At 39.6% G+C, this 19,031-nt stretch overlaps 1 long non-coding RNA gene across 1 annotated transcript; it reads right to left on the bottom strand.

The window, feature by feature from the left end:
- Nucleotides 1–1,200: 1,200 nt before the first annotated feature.
- Nucleotides 1,201–2,123, bottom strand: lncRNA:CR43420 (long non-coding RNA:CR43420). The gene has a single exon (NR_047990.1). It is a non-coding gene; the product is annotated as a long non-coding RNA:CR43420 (long non-coding RNA).
- Nucleotides 2,124–19,031: the final 16,908 nt, after the last annotated feature.

Raw genomic sequence — 19,031 nt, 5'->3', positions numbered from 1 at the left:
ATCAGCATTGTTATAAAAGTAATAACTATATTTATTTGCTCTTCGAAAGGACTAAATCGAATCAAGAATCGTTTTCATTAGCAATGAGCGAAGATACATTTCTCTCAGTGTACACATGGTCGGCAGAGATTTGTGCATGGGCTGGCGCCAAGTCGCAGCACGGAGCCTTTCAATAGAAGAAAAAAAAAACCCGGGCTAAAAAACAAAAAGCCAAAGAACGCTGCAATGCCATGCAAATCCTGCTGAGCAACACAACTCAACATGATGGCCAAGGAGCCGGCCACTCGTGTCCACTGTCCAGTTCCCATTTTCCGTCAACAACTTGCTTGTCCTGCTGGTCCGGCTGTATGGCGATATATGTGGCTGCCCGGCTTAAAGCCCATAATCAGGCGATTTGCAGGCATTAGAGATGGTGAATGGTAGGCAGCGGGGGCGGCAGTGTATCCTACTCTTCGAGGACACAAGGCAGCCCGTTGTCGTACGTCAGCTTTTGTCTATGGTTGATCATTTGCTAGCCAGTGGATTTGGCCCCTAATACTCTTGAAAATGTCCCCGACAGTTGTGCCCACTAGATTCTCATGTGGAGCTGCTTAAGGTGGGCTTACTCGTGCCGAGAAACAAGAAGCCTCTCTAAAGCTAAATTGGTAACTCTACTTTTCTAAGAAACAAAAAAAAAAAACCTCAGCGAAAAATATATCCATGTAAATTCCTAAGAAATATTATTTTAAGCTTTTAATAGATTTTAAGTTTACAACTATAAATGCTCTGTAATTTCCGTTTTCTAGGTCTTTACCAGTGTTCTGGGTGGAGTACTTATTTGTCGATTGGCATACAAAGTTGCCTTCAATTAGCTTAAACAAAATGCGCTTATTCTGGATTGTTACGTAACAGCTGCTATATCCTTTGCTTTTAACCCACCCCCTCGACCATGAACTATTTCTTATCGAGCAACGTAATCTAAGGTAGACCAAAAAAAGAGAGTAAATGGCCATCTATCTTCGGGCCTTTTGCAAATCCGTATTCCTTCTTTGCCAGGCTTCAAGCACACGCACTTCTTTTGCTCATCGTTGCACCATCTCTTCTTTTACACCTAGAGAAATGTCTTATTTTACAACTTAGAATAAATATAAATCACAAAATTAAGCACACTTATAGAAAAAATGTAACTTAAAAAAGTATTAGTTTAAACAATATTAAAGTGTGGGAGTATATAAGCAATTTATGTACATCTTTCACTCCCTCCTTTTTCCCATGGTCCACTACAAAGAAACAGGACTTTTTTATAGCTCTTCAGTACAGATGCTGACATCCCTTGACTGCAGCCCAGCTTTCATTACGACGATTCTGCTCAGCATTTCCATTTCCATTGCCATTGCCACTACCACTGCGCTTATTTTCTTGTTACACTTGCTCCAAGAATTATTGCCTTTGCATATTCACTCCGTGCTGTGTGTGTGTGACTGCGCTTTTTTTTCATGCTTCTTGGCACTTTTTGCCGGAATTCTTTCCACAAAAATGACAGCTGACACTTGCGTTTAACCGCACAGATTTGCTTTTAGTACGCTCTCGTGTCGTCCCCAGTCGAATCCTTTATCCCCTCCTGCGATTGCGGTCCATCTGTTTGTACGTTCGTTAGAAGCCAAGTTGTAATTGTCGTTTGTATTACCAGCAAACGACGACTTGAGGCGTTGTGATTGCGGTTTCCTCCTGCTCTGGATGCTTCACCAAGCAATCAAATGCAGCTCCACTTGTAGCCCCATCTACCCTTTGTGGTTTTGCCAAAATCGTCGTAAAAAATTGAATTCCATTAAGGTAGCAGGGTGTGTGGGCTTTACACTCGACAGCGCTTACAGTTGGGGAGTATTGACTGTTCTTCGGGAAATTTAAGAAACATTTGTATTCCCAATTCTGGGTTTTGAAAAAGGCACAAGCTACTCTTTTATGCTGTTTTTAAACATTTCCTTTATATTGTGTTTGATGAAATGGTTTCTAATATACAATAAAAGGATACTGATAAGTTATTTTGCGCTAAGCGCCACAAAATGTTTTATAAAAAAAAAACATTTTAATTTTTCTCTATTTCTTGACTATCTGCGATTTTAAATGTGTATTGCGACTTTTTGATTCACTTTCAATTGAGATTGGAATAAGGCACAGTTTTTAATATACCTACATGTTTGCTTACCTTGGCAGCAGGCCAAACAGTTTTCATTCGCCCTTTCAACAGAATCATATTCTTCATAACTGTGTCCATCGGACCAAACAACATTAAAATCTGCACTCCTATCAATCCCGTTTCCATGGTCCTGAAAAATATTTTCGATGATGATGAATACATGATGAATTCTTGTAACTACCACGCCCCAATCACGAAGTATGCTCTTCTGTGGGATAGGGGATTCCCAAACAATATTAGCAATATATGGAAGGCACTTTTTATTTTTGAAGTATGCGTTTCAGGCAAATTTAGTTGCAAAGTATTGCAAAACAAGGAGAGCTTATTCTTCTCATTTTTTTGGAAAAGTTAAAATAATTTTTCTGTGCAGTTAAATAAAGCGGTGTATAAAATGTTAAGTCCCTCTTATATTAAACATATTAAAGAAAGTTAATATTTATGTTACATGCAAAGTGGGCTTCGAGTTTGCTAGCATTAGAAGACTTTTGTGGAAGTTTCCTAAATAATTTAAGCAGATGTAAATTTTTAAATTTTTTAGTTCTCTGGTCTTAAGTCAAAATAAAAATGGAAATCTTTCCAATCATCCACTCGATAATATGGCCAAAAGACGAGCATAAAGTCCGAGGGTAAATGGCTTAGAAAATGTTCGCCAACAATTGCCATAAATAAAAGTCACTCGGGCCGCATAAATAAAGTATCGAACAGCAAGAAGGACGCAGGTCCATTGACGATGACAAAGCTGACAATACGCAAATAAGATTTGGCTCAAAAATTTATTTAATTTCATTTTATTGGATGAAAGTCAAAGGCGACTAAAGTCTCAGACAGAGCCGGACGAAGAGAAAAAATCCCGCCGTCGGGAAGGAAGTGGAAAATGTTTACCATCCAGCAGCGGATCCATAGTCGAATCATTAATCTTTTTGCGCTGAATCAGCTCAAAGAGCTTTGGCCTCTTTTTGGCGAGACGAGTCGAGCGGGCTGAATAAACAAAGCAGCCATTTTGATGCCAAGTCATTGGGGCAGAGTTCAGCGGCAGTATGAATCTTGGCCATTTGCAAATGAGTCGCCAGCATAATGACCATGAAGCTATTTGCTCGACAACAAATTGCCAACAATTTCGCACACTCCATTGACTTTGGCCTTTCCTCTTTGGCTTGTTCAATTTTCATTAATTTACTTATAATTATTTGTCGACATTTTCATATTGACTTTGACCGGTCTTTTGTTCGGCCTTCGCGACGTCCGGCCTAAGAACACAAGTCAAATTAAAAATTTAAACTCGGGCACGGGGACAAGAAAATTGCTTCTGTGCTCTTTGCATCCCATGGCGGCAATAAAAAAAAAAAAAAAACAGATAGCAATGAGAAAAATGCGCCTGTTAACTTGTTCATTACCCTAATGGAGAGTTTTTCCCATGCATTCTCCTCCTTAATATTCCTTTTCTTTCACATTCGGTATCCCTTTGGACCTTTTTGCTTTGCGAAGGACTCCTTTTCTCGAAATCTTGTCCTCCTTCGGTTCGTTGCCCCAACATCGTGTCCTTTTTGTTCCATTTATGTGGAGTGGAAGAGGCAAGAATGAAGCAGGCTGGAGTACCGCCTTAATAGAGTGAAATTCCGCACTGTTATATATTTCATTTAAATGACATTTTAATTAATGTCAACAATTTTGCCATTGTGGCGAGTCGACGCTCTCATTATGATGTCCTGACAATTCGCTTTCGCTTACCATCACTTTCAACATTTTTTCACTGTCTGCCGCTATAATGTAATTATTTCTAATTAGATATTTTAATTATGCGTAAGTCGTTGAGGGTCTTCTCAGGGGCTCTTGCTCATTAAAGAATTTTGTTGCTGCGAAGCAAGTTTTTAATTTTTCTCCAACGATTTAAGCACTGTAAGTGGTTTAAAAATATGCTGTACTTGTAAAAACAAACAAATAGCCTTATACTTTTCACGATTCATTGGAAACGAAAGCAATACGTGTGAATATGTGGTATATTTTCCTGAAATTATGCGCGTGGTTGCTGGTTAGCTCATCATATTTTATTCAACATTTATTTAACCCTTTTAAATGTCATTTAATTCAGAAGCAGCAGGCCATTATGACAGTTTTTCTATTATCAATTCGATAGGCAAAATGAACAAAGTTGTGAGAGGATGGCAAATAAAAACGTCAAAGTAAAGTCAGCTACTAATCACAGCTTAATGTCGGCTTTAATCCCAACCAAAGTCACTGCTGACAGTCGAATGTTTTCGAGGCCGAAATCTTAAGCTCACCGAAAAATAAACATGCACAAAGACCCTATATAAAATTGCCCACGAGAGACCAGCAAAATTCGAGGGCCAAAGAAATGAAATCCCTGACTTATTTTTCGGTAGGCCAAAAAAAGGTCACAACTTTTAGTTACAATAAATTATATGCAACAGTTTAAAAAAGGCATAAGAGTTAACGATGTTGTGAGCAGTGGTAACAGCGGACTCCAAACATTTTTTGTTGCCAAATAAAGCACTTGAGGGAATTGCACATAAAACGAGTGACGGATGACAGGGGAACGGAAAAGGGTTAAGGGCATTATTGGCATGTGGCGAAGAAATCTTTTCATTTGGGAGATGCCAAATATTTGCAGGTAAAAAATAGACGACGGAAAAGGGACAAATCCCAATATGCCAGGCACTTTATTGCAATCCCTTTAAACAAGTTTTCCGAAATCCTTTTCTTTTTCTACATACTTGCTTGGACGCCTTCACGTGCGAATGCGGCAAACAAATGTGTAAGACTTTTCCAGCAAACACTCAAAGTTGTGTGCGCCCTCGGAATCCTTCCCTCTTTTCGAATCCTTTCTATTTTGGCAAATAAAATATGGAATTACTTAACGGCCATGTCAGAGCGCAGACATTGTCTGCGTCTGTCTATTTGCTGGCGGTTGCCTTTGTGCTGGATTTTATTTGTTCTGATGTGATTTGTTTAGCTCAGCAGTCCCATATGTCAGGTTGTCTTTAAATTCTCTTTGAGAGTTCCCTTCTCTGACTTTCAGTTTGGGGGGATTATGCGAAAGTAAGTGCTACATGTGTCTCTGAGTCGGGGCTTTAAAAGTAATTTTCCTTGTTTGTCCAAATTGTTTTTACACTTTAAGCAAGCAGCTGCGTTTGATTGATATTTTCACATCAACCAATTTTTAGTAGCACAGTGAATGGGGCGTTACATTAAATATATCACAATAAACCTGACCTACTCGCTTTCTTAGATATTCTAGCACAGGAAGGATGATGATAGGTTTTTAGATTCTATAAACTTCGGAAGTTCTATCTTTAAGTAAACACTGATAGCTGCCGATATACTATACTGTACCATACTATTTCGTGTACTCTTTCAAAAGCTAAAGCTTTTGCTTTTTGAGCACCACATTTTCGTATTAAGATTCAATCTTGTCTGCCAAAATTTTGAACTCTTCATGAGGCTGCGGCATATAAATAAAATTTTCATGAGAAGGGAGTGTTTCTGGAGAAGGGTTGCTGGTGGGTGAAAAAAAAAACTCATCAGGAATTCAGGATGTGTGGTCTTATGAACACTTGATGCCTCCGTGATGACACTCATTGTCTTGAGTAAAAAGTGTGGCAAATGACACGAACGAAGAATGGGTGGATGAGGCCTGAAAATTTTGGCTTTTATAAAATTGCCAGAGCATCCACACACGTTTAAGTCGCGGTCTTTTGTTCCGCAGTCCCCCGAATGCTTTTTAAGCATTTGCTACACACATTTTGCTCGAGCGGCAAATGACTTTCAAGCTGTCATTTCCTCCGGATTTTCCATCGCATCTACCGCCAGGTGTCCCCTGTGCCTCTCAGTGCATAAAAAAGTTTTCTAATGAAAAATTCAGCTGCTCAGTTAAAGTTTTTGCTTATGAAAATGCAGCTTCCAGTCGAGGAGTGACCAGATAACAGCGAGATGGAAATGGAAATGGAGCATTTGAGAATATCTCCCCGGAATTGGATGCGGATGGCTTAAGCTGCACAAACTGCACCTCGAATTGCGAAATGAAAAGTAATCAAATTCTTGTTGCTAGTTTTCAGACTGGTGAAAAGGTTGAGACAAGTTTTTACTGAACTCTCACAAGTTCTGAATCGTGAAGGTGACGCTTTGGTATAAAGGTGAACGGGAGAACTAATAAACTTGAACTACTGAATAGAATTGTTACAACTTATTTAATTAGAGTTCCGCCAGCTTGTTGTTTTGACTTTTTCAGTTTTCTTTAAGATTATGCACAAATTGCTAAAAGTATTAGGCACAGTAAGTTGACTGTATTGCTAGTCCTACTGCGGGCAGTTCTCTTCAGTGTATACGTAAACTTTATTTACATTAAAACATTTTTCAAAATATTTCAAGCACGCGAATTGGCTCCTCTTTAAAATCATATGCCCGATTCAGCTCAAAATTAATTTTGTTCTAGTTAGGAGATGGAAATTTCATTAAAGTTCACGCCACCGCCATCCGCATAATTTATAAAGTGTCGAGCTGAAAACTGCCCACCGAGCAGCATCAGCAGCAGTTTCCATCTAGGAACCCAGTATCCGACCATCCAACCGACCAACCAACTAACAAATCCGTCCATTTATCCATTGAAGGTCCGGCTGCGGCCATAACAAGGCGTGACTTACAGCGTACTTGAAGGGCCAGAATGAAGCAATTTTAATTTGCTGCTCTTGGCTGGATAGTAAAACATCAGCAGTGGCAACAAGATGGAGAAGAAAACCGGAAAGAAAGGGACTCTCCGAGCCTCCCACCCAAAGTTTTTGCAGTCCGAAATGCAGTGGGCGGTTTCCAAAGTGTTGCGCTTCATAAATAAAAAGGGGAAAATTTCCCGGCCAGAGGATGTGGTGCTGGATGAGCGGCAAACTTATAGCTCTGTTGGCCAGTGTAAAAGCATATTTTCTGCTTTTAATTGCAATATATTCTTTTAGACAAAATGACTGATGATGGTAAAGTTGGAGCTCCTTCTCCCTCACTCGCTCGCTGGATATTTTCTTCGCACAACCAGCAAAAATATATTGCCATGAAATTTGCAGATGGCACAGGAAACGGAAACCCAGCGGAGACAGGCATGTCTCCACACTGGCAAACTCCGTTTGACTGCTAAATGAACAAGGGAAACTCGTTCTCCGCTTTCTCTCAATTTCACCACCCACCACCGCCCCGCAGATTACACTTTCATACAGCTTCGAGGCACTCGGAGCATTGCGGTTCCTGGTCACTGCGGTTCTTGCTGTTATATTTTATGACGCAACTGCGAGAAATCGCTTTGCTTAGCCAAACATGAAATTTGTATCTCTTGGATAACATGCTAAAGCTCGCTAAGTAAACATCGATCGGTTCAAATGATTAAGTTAAGTATGCAGTTGTTCTTCGGACTTTTTCAAGGTCTCTAAATGAGTTGTTGCCTACTTCTGGGCATTCTCACAAATACAAATATATACTTGGAAGTCCAGCTTCGGTTTTTCAAGTGTAGCCTCCCCAAATCCTTTCTTCGACTTAGCGAAACAAATAACTCTGAGATAAAAGAAGAAAAAGGGTTGGGAAATATGCGGAAGAATTACTGAAGGCAGCGGCTCCACAGAGGCCTTTGTCTTAGCCATCGCGACCGCCATTTTGATGATGAATAAATGAAGGCCTTTGTGCTTTTGGACGTGGCCAAGCTGAATTTACCACTTTCATTTACTCGAAATGCACTTATCCAGTTGAATGTAATAATTTAAGTCTTCTGCAGTACTTTACGCCTAGTATGTCAGTTAATAATGTAATAATATGTCTAGTCCTTGTTTAGTATTCATTCGATTTGGTTGGAAGGTGTCGGAAGCAGAGTTCTTTTTAACAGTTTTGTCCTTACTCCTTATTAATTTAATTTTCAATGGATTCAGATTCTTCCCTTCCCATTTTGATATTTCCGCTGACCTGCAAAACTGGCAAATCGCTGAGAAAACTCATAATTTTTTCACTGACCTGCTGTGAAGGGAGCGTAAATTTTATTATTGGCAATGCCAACTGCACGGGCTCCACCAACTACAACAAAGTTTCCGGCAAAAGTTTTAGTTTTTTTCCGCGCCCTATCAGCCGATTTAACACCCCATCAAATCCCCCCTCAAACAGATGATTAATGAAGCTTTGAAAATTTGAGTGCAAATTTAATCAAGCGCACAAGCAAATCGAAACATTCGACGAAAAAAGTGGGCAACTTATGATAAGCTCAAAATTGGCGCAATATGCTCAGGAAAAGAGAATAGGGAATGAAATTATGGAAATAGGAAGGGAAAAACAAAAGAGCATCGAGCTTAGAAAATAAATTATGCAATAAGTAGGATGATTCTGGCGCCCTGTGATTTATTATTCGATTTTTGACATGTGTTTATTATAGCGGAGTGGGTGGCTGAATAATGAATTGCCCTATGCAAATTGTATGATTTACAAAAAATGGGTGAATAATGATTGAATTTCAGAAAGTTGAAACAAAAACAGTTTAAATATTCAACAAAGTAACTCTTACATCGACTGTGAACTTACTTACTGTTATTAATTGAAACTCATATTAATGTTTAAATTATCTTTTAAATTTCAGTTTTCCAATGACCCTTTGTCTCCAAAACTTATAAATGTGAGTAACTTTAACCTTAACATGTATGCATGTAGTAAAAGTTATTATTATTAAGCTATAAGGTAGCTATATTTTGAAAACACTTGAAAACACTTTTGATTTACAAAGCCCCTATCACTGATTTAATTTAAATAATTACAATTTTGCTGAACATAATCAACTCTTAATTAAGTAAATTGAATTTACTTCCCATAAAAAAAATCAGAAATATGCTTTTATGCGTTAGTTGACTACCTCAAACCCTCTTCAAAAATACTATCTTCTCTTAACCTGCAATCCGGTTTAGACATTTACGCAACCCTCTTCGCCGGCACGTGTTTCAAATTTTGGCCAGGACACAAGCACTCGTACATTTTCATCCTTAAAGACAACTTCATTCATCATGCTGTCCGTTTTGTATATAAATTTCATTAAACTTTTCGAAGAGCCCCAATAATCAAGTGGCCATTTTATGCGTATTTGTTCTCTGACGTATTCATGAGCGCCAACTAACGCCATCAATTTGCGAAAAGTCGTACCAGCTCGAAAATATTACCCCCGTGACAGACGAGGGCCTAACTTTTGGCATTTCTTGGTCCCGACCTGAACACTTGACAGGACCTGCTGTCCCGATGGCCCGGTTCGTGGCCCAATTATTATCATAATGCCAAATGAAGATGACAACATTGACAGCATGTTGGTTGTGGGACCAAGTTTTAATGATGCTGCTGAATTCGCCGGCTGAGGGCCAATTAATCACTGCCGCCCAGTGTCTCCGTTTGAGTGTCACTTAATTTTTTATGGTACTCCGGCCTGACTTAGCGTCAAACGATTCACGTTCAATTGTTTTATGCCGTCTGCGCTTTGAGGTTACGAGTGGTTCCTATAAAGTGTTTTCCTCCTCGGCACGCTAACCGCATTCTCCCGCCTCCGAGCGTATTGTTGTCGAGACTTTCGAGCCATTTTGAGTGCCTGGCCAGAAAGTTTTCTCTCTTGCCCGAGAATGAAACCGTCAATTTGCCGCAAATATACGTACATCCATAGGATGGGATCTGAGGGGGGACTGTATACCAACTACGAGAAGTTTTTAATGGCCATTGAGGCCAGTTTATGCAGCTGCCACTCCCATTCAGCATTTACCAAACATCCAACGGTGGCCCTCAATCCAACCTCCCTTATGGTTTGTTGCTATTATTAAATTAGTTGCGGGCGATTTGCGGTAATTAGGGTTAAATTTAATGGATCTTTGAACTCGTCGGAAATTTAGAAAATGTATAGCCAACATCATGTGCTTCCTATATTCAGTTACTTCCGTTGGCAAACATTTAATTATTTATATTAGTTTAATTTCGAAAACTAATTGTGTGTTAAAAAGAATTAGGTGTATATTGCACATCATATAGTTTAAAAAAAAAAACAACAATACCTTCTGATTGGGAGATATTTATAGTCCGCTTTGATTGAACTTTGTTAATGGGCTTAATTCAGAAGACAGCAATACAATATGAGAATAGAAATCTAATTAGGGCACTTAACTCCATCGATTGGCTGGCTGGAGTACTTGCACAGGGAATTACACCTGCCATTTGCCAGGCTCCATCTCAATATCTCTACACGAGACACGCATACATCACAGTGCAGCAGAAATCTCACCAGATGCATAATCCTCTTGCTGCCGCCGCCTACAACCACCGGGGTTCCGCCAATCCGGTCGTGCATGTTGCTGAATCTTATTCGAGGCATCAGCAGCGGTATCAGCATCATTTATTTATGCGTGGCACAGCGTAGCATGGATGCATAATGGCCATGACGACATCTGCTGGATTCACGCGGTGTTAATAACACGTCAACATTCGGGGCGTATACTTCATGTATGCGAGCATACGGTGCACGGAAAGGAGCATCAAGTATACGCCATGCTGGCACCTTACACAATGCTGCCTGTGGAAGAAGAAGAACGTCATTTGACAGCCGCTGCAGCTAAACGCATTTAATGGCCAACGTTGTCTGCAGCGCTCAGCGTCTTGCAAATTGCAATTAATTAATTGAAGTGCCGCCGGTGCTGCACCCACATCCACGCTCACCCATTAACGTCTCCACAATGCCAGGCAGCAAAATGCTTAAATGGCTGTCACGTCTGCCACTCGAGGAATAGCGAAAGAGCCAACCAGGAGATCGTCTGTCTTATTTATGAGTCCTAATAGCGAACCAGCCCGCACAAGTGCGGCATGCATTCGTTACAGGTGAAGTAGCAGTTTACCACGTGAAATTGAAAGGTCTAGCAATGAGTGTCATATCAACGCATATTTAATTCCACATTGAGCTGAAGCTTCGTTTCATTCAATCCTTGCGTCCGCCATTTATTAAAGATAATTTGGTGAATGAATGGGAAAATTCGCAAAATAAGTGGCTATAATGATTGTAAGTGCAGGAAATGTAAAATTGACATTAATTAAATTTCATCTTTACCAATTTTTCGAAAGAAGAAAACAAAGAAAAGGGAAATATCCAGAGAATAAGCTTAAAAGCCGCGCAGTAAATGGAATTTCAACCGTATGCCCGAATAATACTCCATCATTATATGGCCGGGATAAATATTGTTAAAGCCCTTTTACAATTACCAATCGGAATCAAAGTGACAGAATATATTGCATGTATTACGCCTCGAAACTGCATTTTTGAAATGCCCCTGACAAGCGTTTTCCTTAATTAAGAAGCAAGGAACATTTACTTCCTCACCAATACACACTAGTGAGGACGTGTTTTACACACACGTATGTTTGACGGCTCCCAAAAACAATATTTATTGTAATTTATTTGTAATGATAAAAAGAATGGAAAGGCGCACGCGAATGGCATATAAAAAACAAAATCGAGGCGGTGAATCAAATTAAAATTGCACCCACATTTAATATTCATTGGAAATATTTTGTAACAACAATAATAATGCTGCGTGTATCTCGCAAACGACTGGCTGAATTGAACGGATATCCACGGTATATATACATATAAAATACAAATACCATATATACACGTTTGATATGAAACAACAAACCAAACTGTCGTGGGCGGAATGGCAAACACATTGAAGTCCCCAAAAGCTGGATAAATTTATTGATTGAGTGCTGTGGCTCCCTATCAAAGTTAAACGATTGGATTGAACAAATATAACCATAATATCATTTTTTTTTCAATTTGCTTCGAAGCGAACTAGAAATTTAATTGTTTTTATAATCCACAATAAAAGGCTTCCGAAATACCTATTAAATGCTTAAATTTCAAATCACAATTTTAATTTTATGAAATTAATAAGCAAACTATATGTTGGCCAATAACTGGTGTACACTAAGATTACATTTTCTGTGATCTCAAAAAACGAAAACAGGATTTTTTCACACTATGCTTGCTATATTATATCAATTGTCACATTTTGACTAAATTTAAGTTCCAATTAATTCTGATGTATGTTCGTACTTCAGATTGTGTTGTAGCCTTCAAAAATTCTACTATTTTAATTAACCATATGTCAATGATTTTATCGATCAATGTATTATTTGAAACATTAAACTCATTCTTGGTCAAACATTCAATAAACATTTTCTCATCTTGGACTCCTATAATCGAAAGTCAATTAGTTGCATCACTTATTTGATCAATATAATTTTCAATAATTGTTTGCTGAAAGGAAATCCGAATATAATCAGATTACTTGCGCCGTCTTAAGCAAGTTTTGCAGCAAACAGAGGCAGCTCATGATTCCGTTCATTTGGCCCATTAAATTCTTGCCAGGAACATAAGCACATACTGTGGACATTTGATTAAATGCCAATTTCTGGCACACGCTTATAAATACACATGCATCTATCAGGGATAATGAATTCAATTAATTTACTCCGCCTCATCCAAAACTCTATCCTCGATGTCTGAGCATCATTATGATGAGTGATTGTTGCTGCTGCGAGTGTCTGTCTGCGTGTGTCGAACATTTTTCTCTGCCGATCCTGGGCATACTTATATTCTTTTTGCCAATTTTTTCCCATTTGTGGCGATTTTTCCCTTTGTTCGTCGCACGTTACTGCGGTTTTATTAATGTGTGCTAAATGTGCCGTCTACTTATAATATACGACCTACTCACTCATACATATACATACTTATGTGCACCAGACGCGAATGGCTTATTTTTATGGAGTCTCATGAACTCGAGACACCGCATCCCTAAGTGATTTGTTTGCCAAGGCCATCGGTGTGAAGTGTATGTTTATATACCTCAAGTGCCAACGATTTTCATCCTATTATTTATTGGGACAATAGGCTGTTGGCTATCTATTATTGTGTACATAGGGATTGCGGCCACTACAAGGACTGAATAAATTGGCACAAGCGGAAGGGATGGCCTATTTTAGCTAAATGAAGCTGAAAAATGTTCCCATCCAAATCAAATCCTGCCCATTGATTTCCCATTTGATTTTCAATTGAGCCAATCTAATCGAATGCATTTTAAAAGGACAACTTTTTGGAAACCATTTTCGGTTGCCCATCGCATCCTCGATTTATATTCGCAAATCAGCGGCGGGCGACATTTGAAAAGCCAATTTCATCCGCATCGTAACGCAAATTTTCCGCCTGGAGCCAAACTAATACATAATTAGTTCAATTTCCGTTGTTGTCGATGACAGCGAGGCATTTTCAAAATTTCCCCCTAGCTCTGCAGTGCAGTCGTCTGGCTACATGGAAAATTCCACTAACGCTGCATTTTGTGGAAAATTTCGCATAAAAGTATATACATATATATACTCGGGAAATTTATTCAATTAAAAGTTTGTGGTCAATGGTCCATTGAGGTTTAATGACCAATATTCCTTAACCAACTGTCTTTAAAGGGCTGCTGTAAAAATGCATTTAAAGCAAATCAAAAGTTTTCTGCCAAAGAGAACGGTAAAAACAACTAAACATAATGCGTCTATTTGCCACTTAATGAATTTCGTATTTTTTGTTTCCTGCCCGCGAACGAGAAAAACAGGGCGAGATGGCAAATGGAAAACCTGTGTCCCATGTCCTGTGTATTGTTCGGCGTCTTCATTTCTTGGCTTTTGCCAACTGGCAACTTTCTGCCAACCGGAGTGGCAAATAAAGTATCGCCGCCACATCTTGGGGGACGATTTCGGGATGGGGGCATCTGGCGCAGAGCTGCAAAATTTTCGCTTCTGTCTGCCAAGTTAAATGTAATTGTAATTTTTAATTTTAAGTGCTCTGCCAGGGACCGAAAATAATAGAATGCGGGAAAATGTCTGGTGCGCCAGCATTACAAATGTTAATTGCGCAACACATAACTCATACTCTGCTTTATGCTGTGAAAAGCGGGGAAGGCATTTTCCTATATGCATGGCTGGCGGGAATTTCTCGTAATAAGTGTAGCCCATGGAAATATTTGTTTTTCATGCCAGGTGAACTGATGCTCTGCAGCTGGATTTTTCAACCTGCAGCTATTTTATAACTGAAGGATATTGATGTGTGTCTTTAAGCATACCAATTTAAATGATTTAAAAGAACACAGTTTTTAACAACAATAAAAAATAGATATGAAAATAAACTGTGATTGGTATCACTTTTCTCTTTGTAAGTATATTTTTGCCACTTGAAAAATACGGCTCTCAGTGTCCCTTTAGAGGGTGCACCTGCTTTTGAATGAAATCGATGCCTGTCAAAGGGAGTTTGGTGCAAACGGCTTGCGACAGTCGACGGGGCAATATAAACTGTCCGCTACTGTGTCCACAACACCCCACTCCCCTTGCCATTTGGCACGCCAGCACTTATGCCTTTTGTGCGATACTTATGGCAGTGCAACTGATAAAGGGGGCCGAGTTGGCTATCGGCTGCTTGCAGCTTCTGCTGCTGGGCAAAGCATAAATTCGGCGCTTAACGGTGCCCACATGGTAGCGATGCTGGTTTTTCCCGTCGCCAGCGGGCTCGAAATTCCCCTTTGTCACTTTGAAACCCCAACCCCCTTTCCATTTTTGAATCCGCCCGCACTGACCATTGTCCTCGCACTCGCAGCAATTGCAATTGTTTTCTATGGTGCCTGCATCGATGATATGGTCATGACTTGCTGTTCAGTTATCTTAGCCGTTTGCTCTCTTGTTTCCCATCCCGCCTTCCTTCGATTTTCCCCACCGCTCTGGTTTTAATTTTCACCCTCACAGCAGAGATGGTTGCGATTTTAATCAGCACCGAATCGTTGATTGCCGTCCAGTTGGACTGCCTGTTGTTTTTACTGCGCACTTGCAGTTGATTATCGCCTTCGCACTTGGCCAAACACTGAATCGAGAAGATCTTTATGGCCTACTCATTAATAATCACTGATACGGTCAGTTGTGAATGCTTAGAGACTTTAAACCTTCGCCCCATATACGGGTACTTTGCATAGTTGTGAGGCACTTTAAGGCACTAGTAATGCGGGAGTGGGGTCTATATGCAAAAAGACAAGAAAATATTTAGCTCAGAGAAGACATTCCTAAGTGGAACATACTTATACCATTTTATCATAAACTAATATCATTGCTGTTGGGAAACTTAATATACATCGAAAATCGATTTGCAAAAATCATTAATTTTGACTGTTGTCACAGCTTGCGATAATTGTTTTCGATCCTTTTCGGGCAATGTATAAATATATATAATAAATATATATATATATATATAATAAATATAAAATCACAGCGCTGACAACATTTTACGGAAATATAAAAACACACACACGCGCAAACGGGAGGCAGAACAAACAGATAACAAATTAAAAATCTGGCGAGTTTGCTTACATTGTGTGGCCGGAACTTTGAATAGCAGGATGGGGCATATGGTCAGAAATATTTTGCTGGTTACATAATTATTTTGGTTTGGCCTCTGGCGGATGTGGTCGCTTAACTGCCGGGACATCCGAAACTGCAAAATGCAGTTGATGGAAATTTATTCAGCCCCCGTGGCATCAAATCCTGTGTTTTTCCACCAAAAGTTGGTAGCAACGAAAAATTCAATAAAAGTCCGGTTCGTCTCCCCTCCTCACCACCCTTCTTGTGTTGGCCTGGTCAATTTTTCTAGCTAATGATTTGGTTTCCGCTCTGCCGAATGTGTATGTGAACTGACCCACTGCGGTTTTTCCAGTGCCTACATGTGTGTGTGTGTGTGTGTGCGCGTTAAATTTATGGCTTGCCAAGTGGTTAATTGTGAATGCGTATTCGCGGCTTGGGCGTTGAAATGTGGATGCGTTGGTGGCTTAGAAGTGAAATGGGCTGCGATTGAAAATTGCATTTAAACCCCAAATGCTTCGACGAAACAAATGAGAAAATTGAATGAAGTGTAAGAAATGCTGACAAACTTTGGTACTTTTCAAATTGGTACAAAAATTGGTGGAAATCAAAAACTCGTTAGCACATGGCAAATTGAGTTTTGTTGTTGGACATCCAAGGCGTTTCCCAATCTCTCAGCAAAGTTCAAGTTGTGTACACTTCAACTATCAACCATTACTACTAAAGTCCAAAACTAATGAGCTTTCCCAAAACACGCTGTTTTGCATACATTTTGCCACTTAACTACTGTTTCCCCCGAGTAGTGAATTCTGGCATTTGTGCGGCTCAAAGCTAATGGACAGAGGGTAAAAAGGATGGAAAGGGTGCTGCGTGTTTGGCGGTGCCTGTGTGTATCGAGCAAATATTCCGGTTCGATCCTGAACCGCCACCTAATGAGAAATCCTATTAAGTACAAATTTAATCCTCTAACTAATTTCACAAGCACGCCGGGAGCAGCACGCACAAATTTGGGAGCTCCCATGGCGAGTGGTGGCCTCCACTTCCAGTAACATTCACCCCGGGAAATGCGACAATGCTTAGCAGTAAACTGGATAGTGCGCAGAAAAAAAAAGTTTAAAACAAAATATTTTTTTTTTTTAAATAGGTTTTTAAAAGAAATTCATTTATTTTATGTATTATACTTAGTAAAAATCATGAGTAAAAATTGTACTTTATCAAGCTCATGTCAGATTATTTTACTACAAGAAAATTGTCTCAAAATATGGCTTACATTTTTTAAATGTCCAGAAAATTTTTTGCCTGTGTCAAAACCAAAAATTTGCACAGGCGATTGAATCAATTAAAAGTTTGCCACAGAAGTACGAGTTGCAACACCAGCTACAAAACTGCATAGGTCGTGCGGTAAGAAGTGTGTTGAATGAGCAGAGAGGGTCTCCATGGAACCGAAACATTCTCGACAAATTTAGCCAAAAATTATCAACAAATCTCAGAGGGAAGAGCGCGGTACCAAGCCCAAACTTCAGCTTGTGTGATAGGTAAAGTGCACAAGTTGTGACAAATATTTTGAGCGCACTTTATTGACCAATATGTGTAGCAGTTGCCAGTGGCAAAATGCGAAAATGCGGAAAATGCTTGGGCGGACAGCCAGTCAATTGATGTGGCTCTTGGTGATATGGCAAACTTTCCCGGCAACCCATTGGGACAAGTTTCCGTCCACAGCGGAGGAAGCCGGCGCGGAAGTGACTGAGTCCTGCCAAACTTCAAAGAGCTTCGAGAGCGCGAAATTGGCATTTTTAATTGCCCAACACAGTTGGCAGAGCTATTAAGTCTTTTAAAGAATTAAGTTTTTAAAGAATCCAAAAAGTTGATCAAATTATGTTTCTTGTGGAAAGAGTGAAGTCATCATTAGGATTATAATATATGTTTTACAAATGACAATAGGAATTTTTAAATGCGTAAATTGTCACCACTGTCACACAGATTTTTCGCTGTGTAAAGCCCATAGAAATTGATTGGCTCACATGTAAATAAAATCCCGGGCACTGGCATAGTGTCAGCTTAAATGTAATTGTTTGGAATTTTAATGAAATTGAAAGACTCCATGCTGATGCAGCTGCAGTATAAAATAAGAAGTAATTGGCAAGCAATAAAAAAGAAGGCTAAGAAACCCGAGAAGACTTGGCTACAATGCCGTGGCAAGTGAGTGTGCAAGTGGGCAAAATGGAAAATGCGGAATGGGAGACTTCACATGAGCTGGCAGCCCTCGAATCTATTTGCACTAAGTGTTCGTTAGAAAATGTTTGCATAGCAGCACTCAACGTCATTCTAAACACATGTAGAATCGTCGGAGACCCTTGAAGAGAGCGAGAGAGCTCCTTGGGCATGGAAATTGCGTGGGAAATGGAGAAAATTCGGAACAGCCAGCGGGAAGAGAAGTGCGAGGCCTTGACTGTGCGATCTGAGTGAAGGAAATCAAAGAAAATCAATAAAAGGCAAATTGTCGTAGGAAAACACAAATGTGCATCATTTTAACTTTATGCAAATTGCAAAATGTGTGATGAAGTCGATGGCTCTGCCGGCTTGTCCCGTTCCACACTTTTTCCAGCTTTTCCGCCATTTCATTCCTTCTGCAATCATCATGAATGAATACAAATACAAGTAAATGTGTGCACCAGGCCCTGGGCCCCGACCACACCCCCATTTTCCACTGTTTGTCATGTGCAAATGCAATGGCTGACAAAAGGCATTTGCATATTTAATGTTATTACGTTATTTTGCATGGCACACAAAAATTTATGTTTGCATGCGACAAAACTCTCAGACATTTTCATACACCCAGACTCATTGCATTGCGAATGCGCATATTCGTTATATTTCCCACAAATTTCACAATAATTCCCTTACAACTTTTGGGAAGCCAGAATGGTAGTGAGTTGAGTAAAATCTCGTGCCACACTTGTGCGCCATCGTCATCACCATAAATAATACAATTATTGTCTGCTGTCAGTTTAAATTTACGCCCATTTCGAGGCTTGGCTAGTGAAGTAAATATCGCAAATGCACAACGACGAGAAAAAAAGTTTGATGATTGTTGAGTAATGAAATTCCATTACAAACACATTTCAGATTACAGTGCCTGTTGGATGCTTTTTCCTGTCTTCCACATCATAAACGCCATTATCCACGTAGTGGGTAGTGTAGTCTATTTCCGATTTGTATTGTCATTTTTGGAAATATTAAAGACTATGGGTAATTACAAATGCTATTAATGTTTCCTCGTCATTTATTTGGACCAATCTCTTAAAGAATTAATAACCATGGAAGTCCGCAAACAATTGTCTCAATTAAATTTGTATCATAAACACCATAGATGATTTGTAAAGATAGCGGCACCAGGATTATTTGCACTGAATATAATTTAATTTCG

This window comes from Drosophila melanogaster, chromosome 2L (assembly GCF_000001215.4).
Source record: "Drosophila melanogaster chromosome 2L".
In the NCBI taxonomy this organism is placed as follows: Eukaryota; Metazoa; Arthropoda; class Insecta; order Diptera; family Drosophilidae; genus Drosophila; species Drosophila melanogaster.
This window is presented reverse-complemented; position numbering and strand designations above follow the sequence as displayed.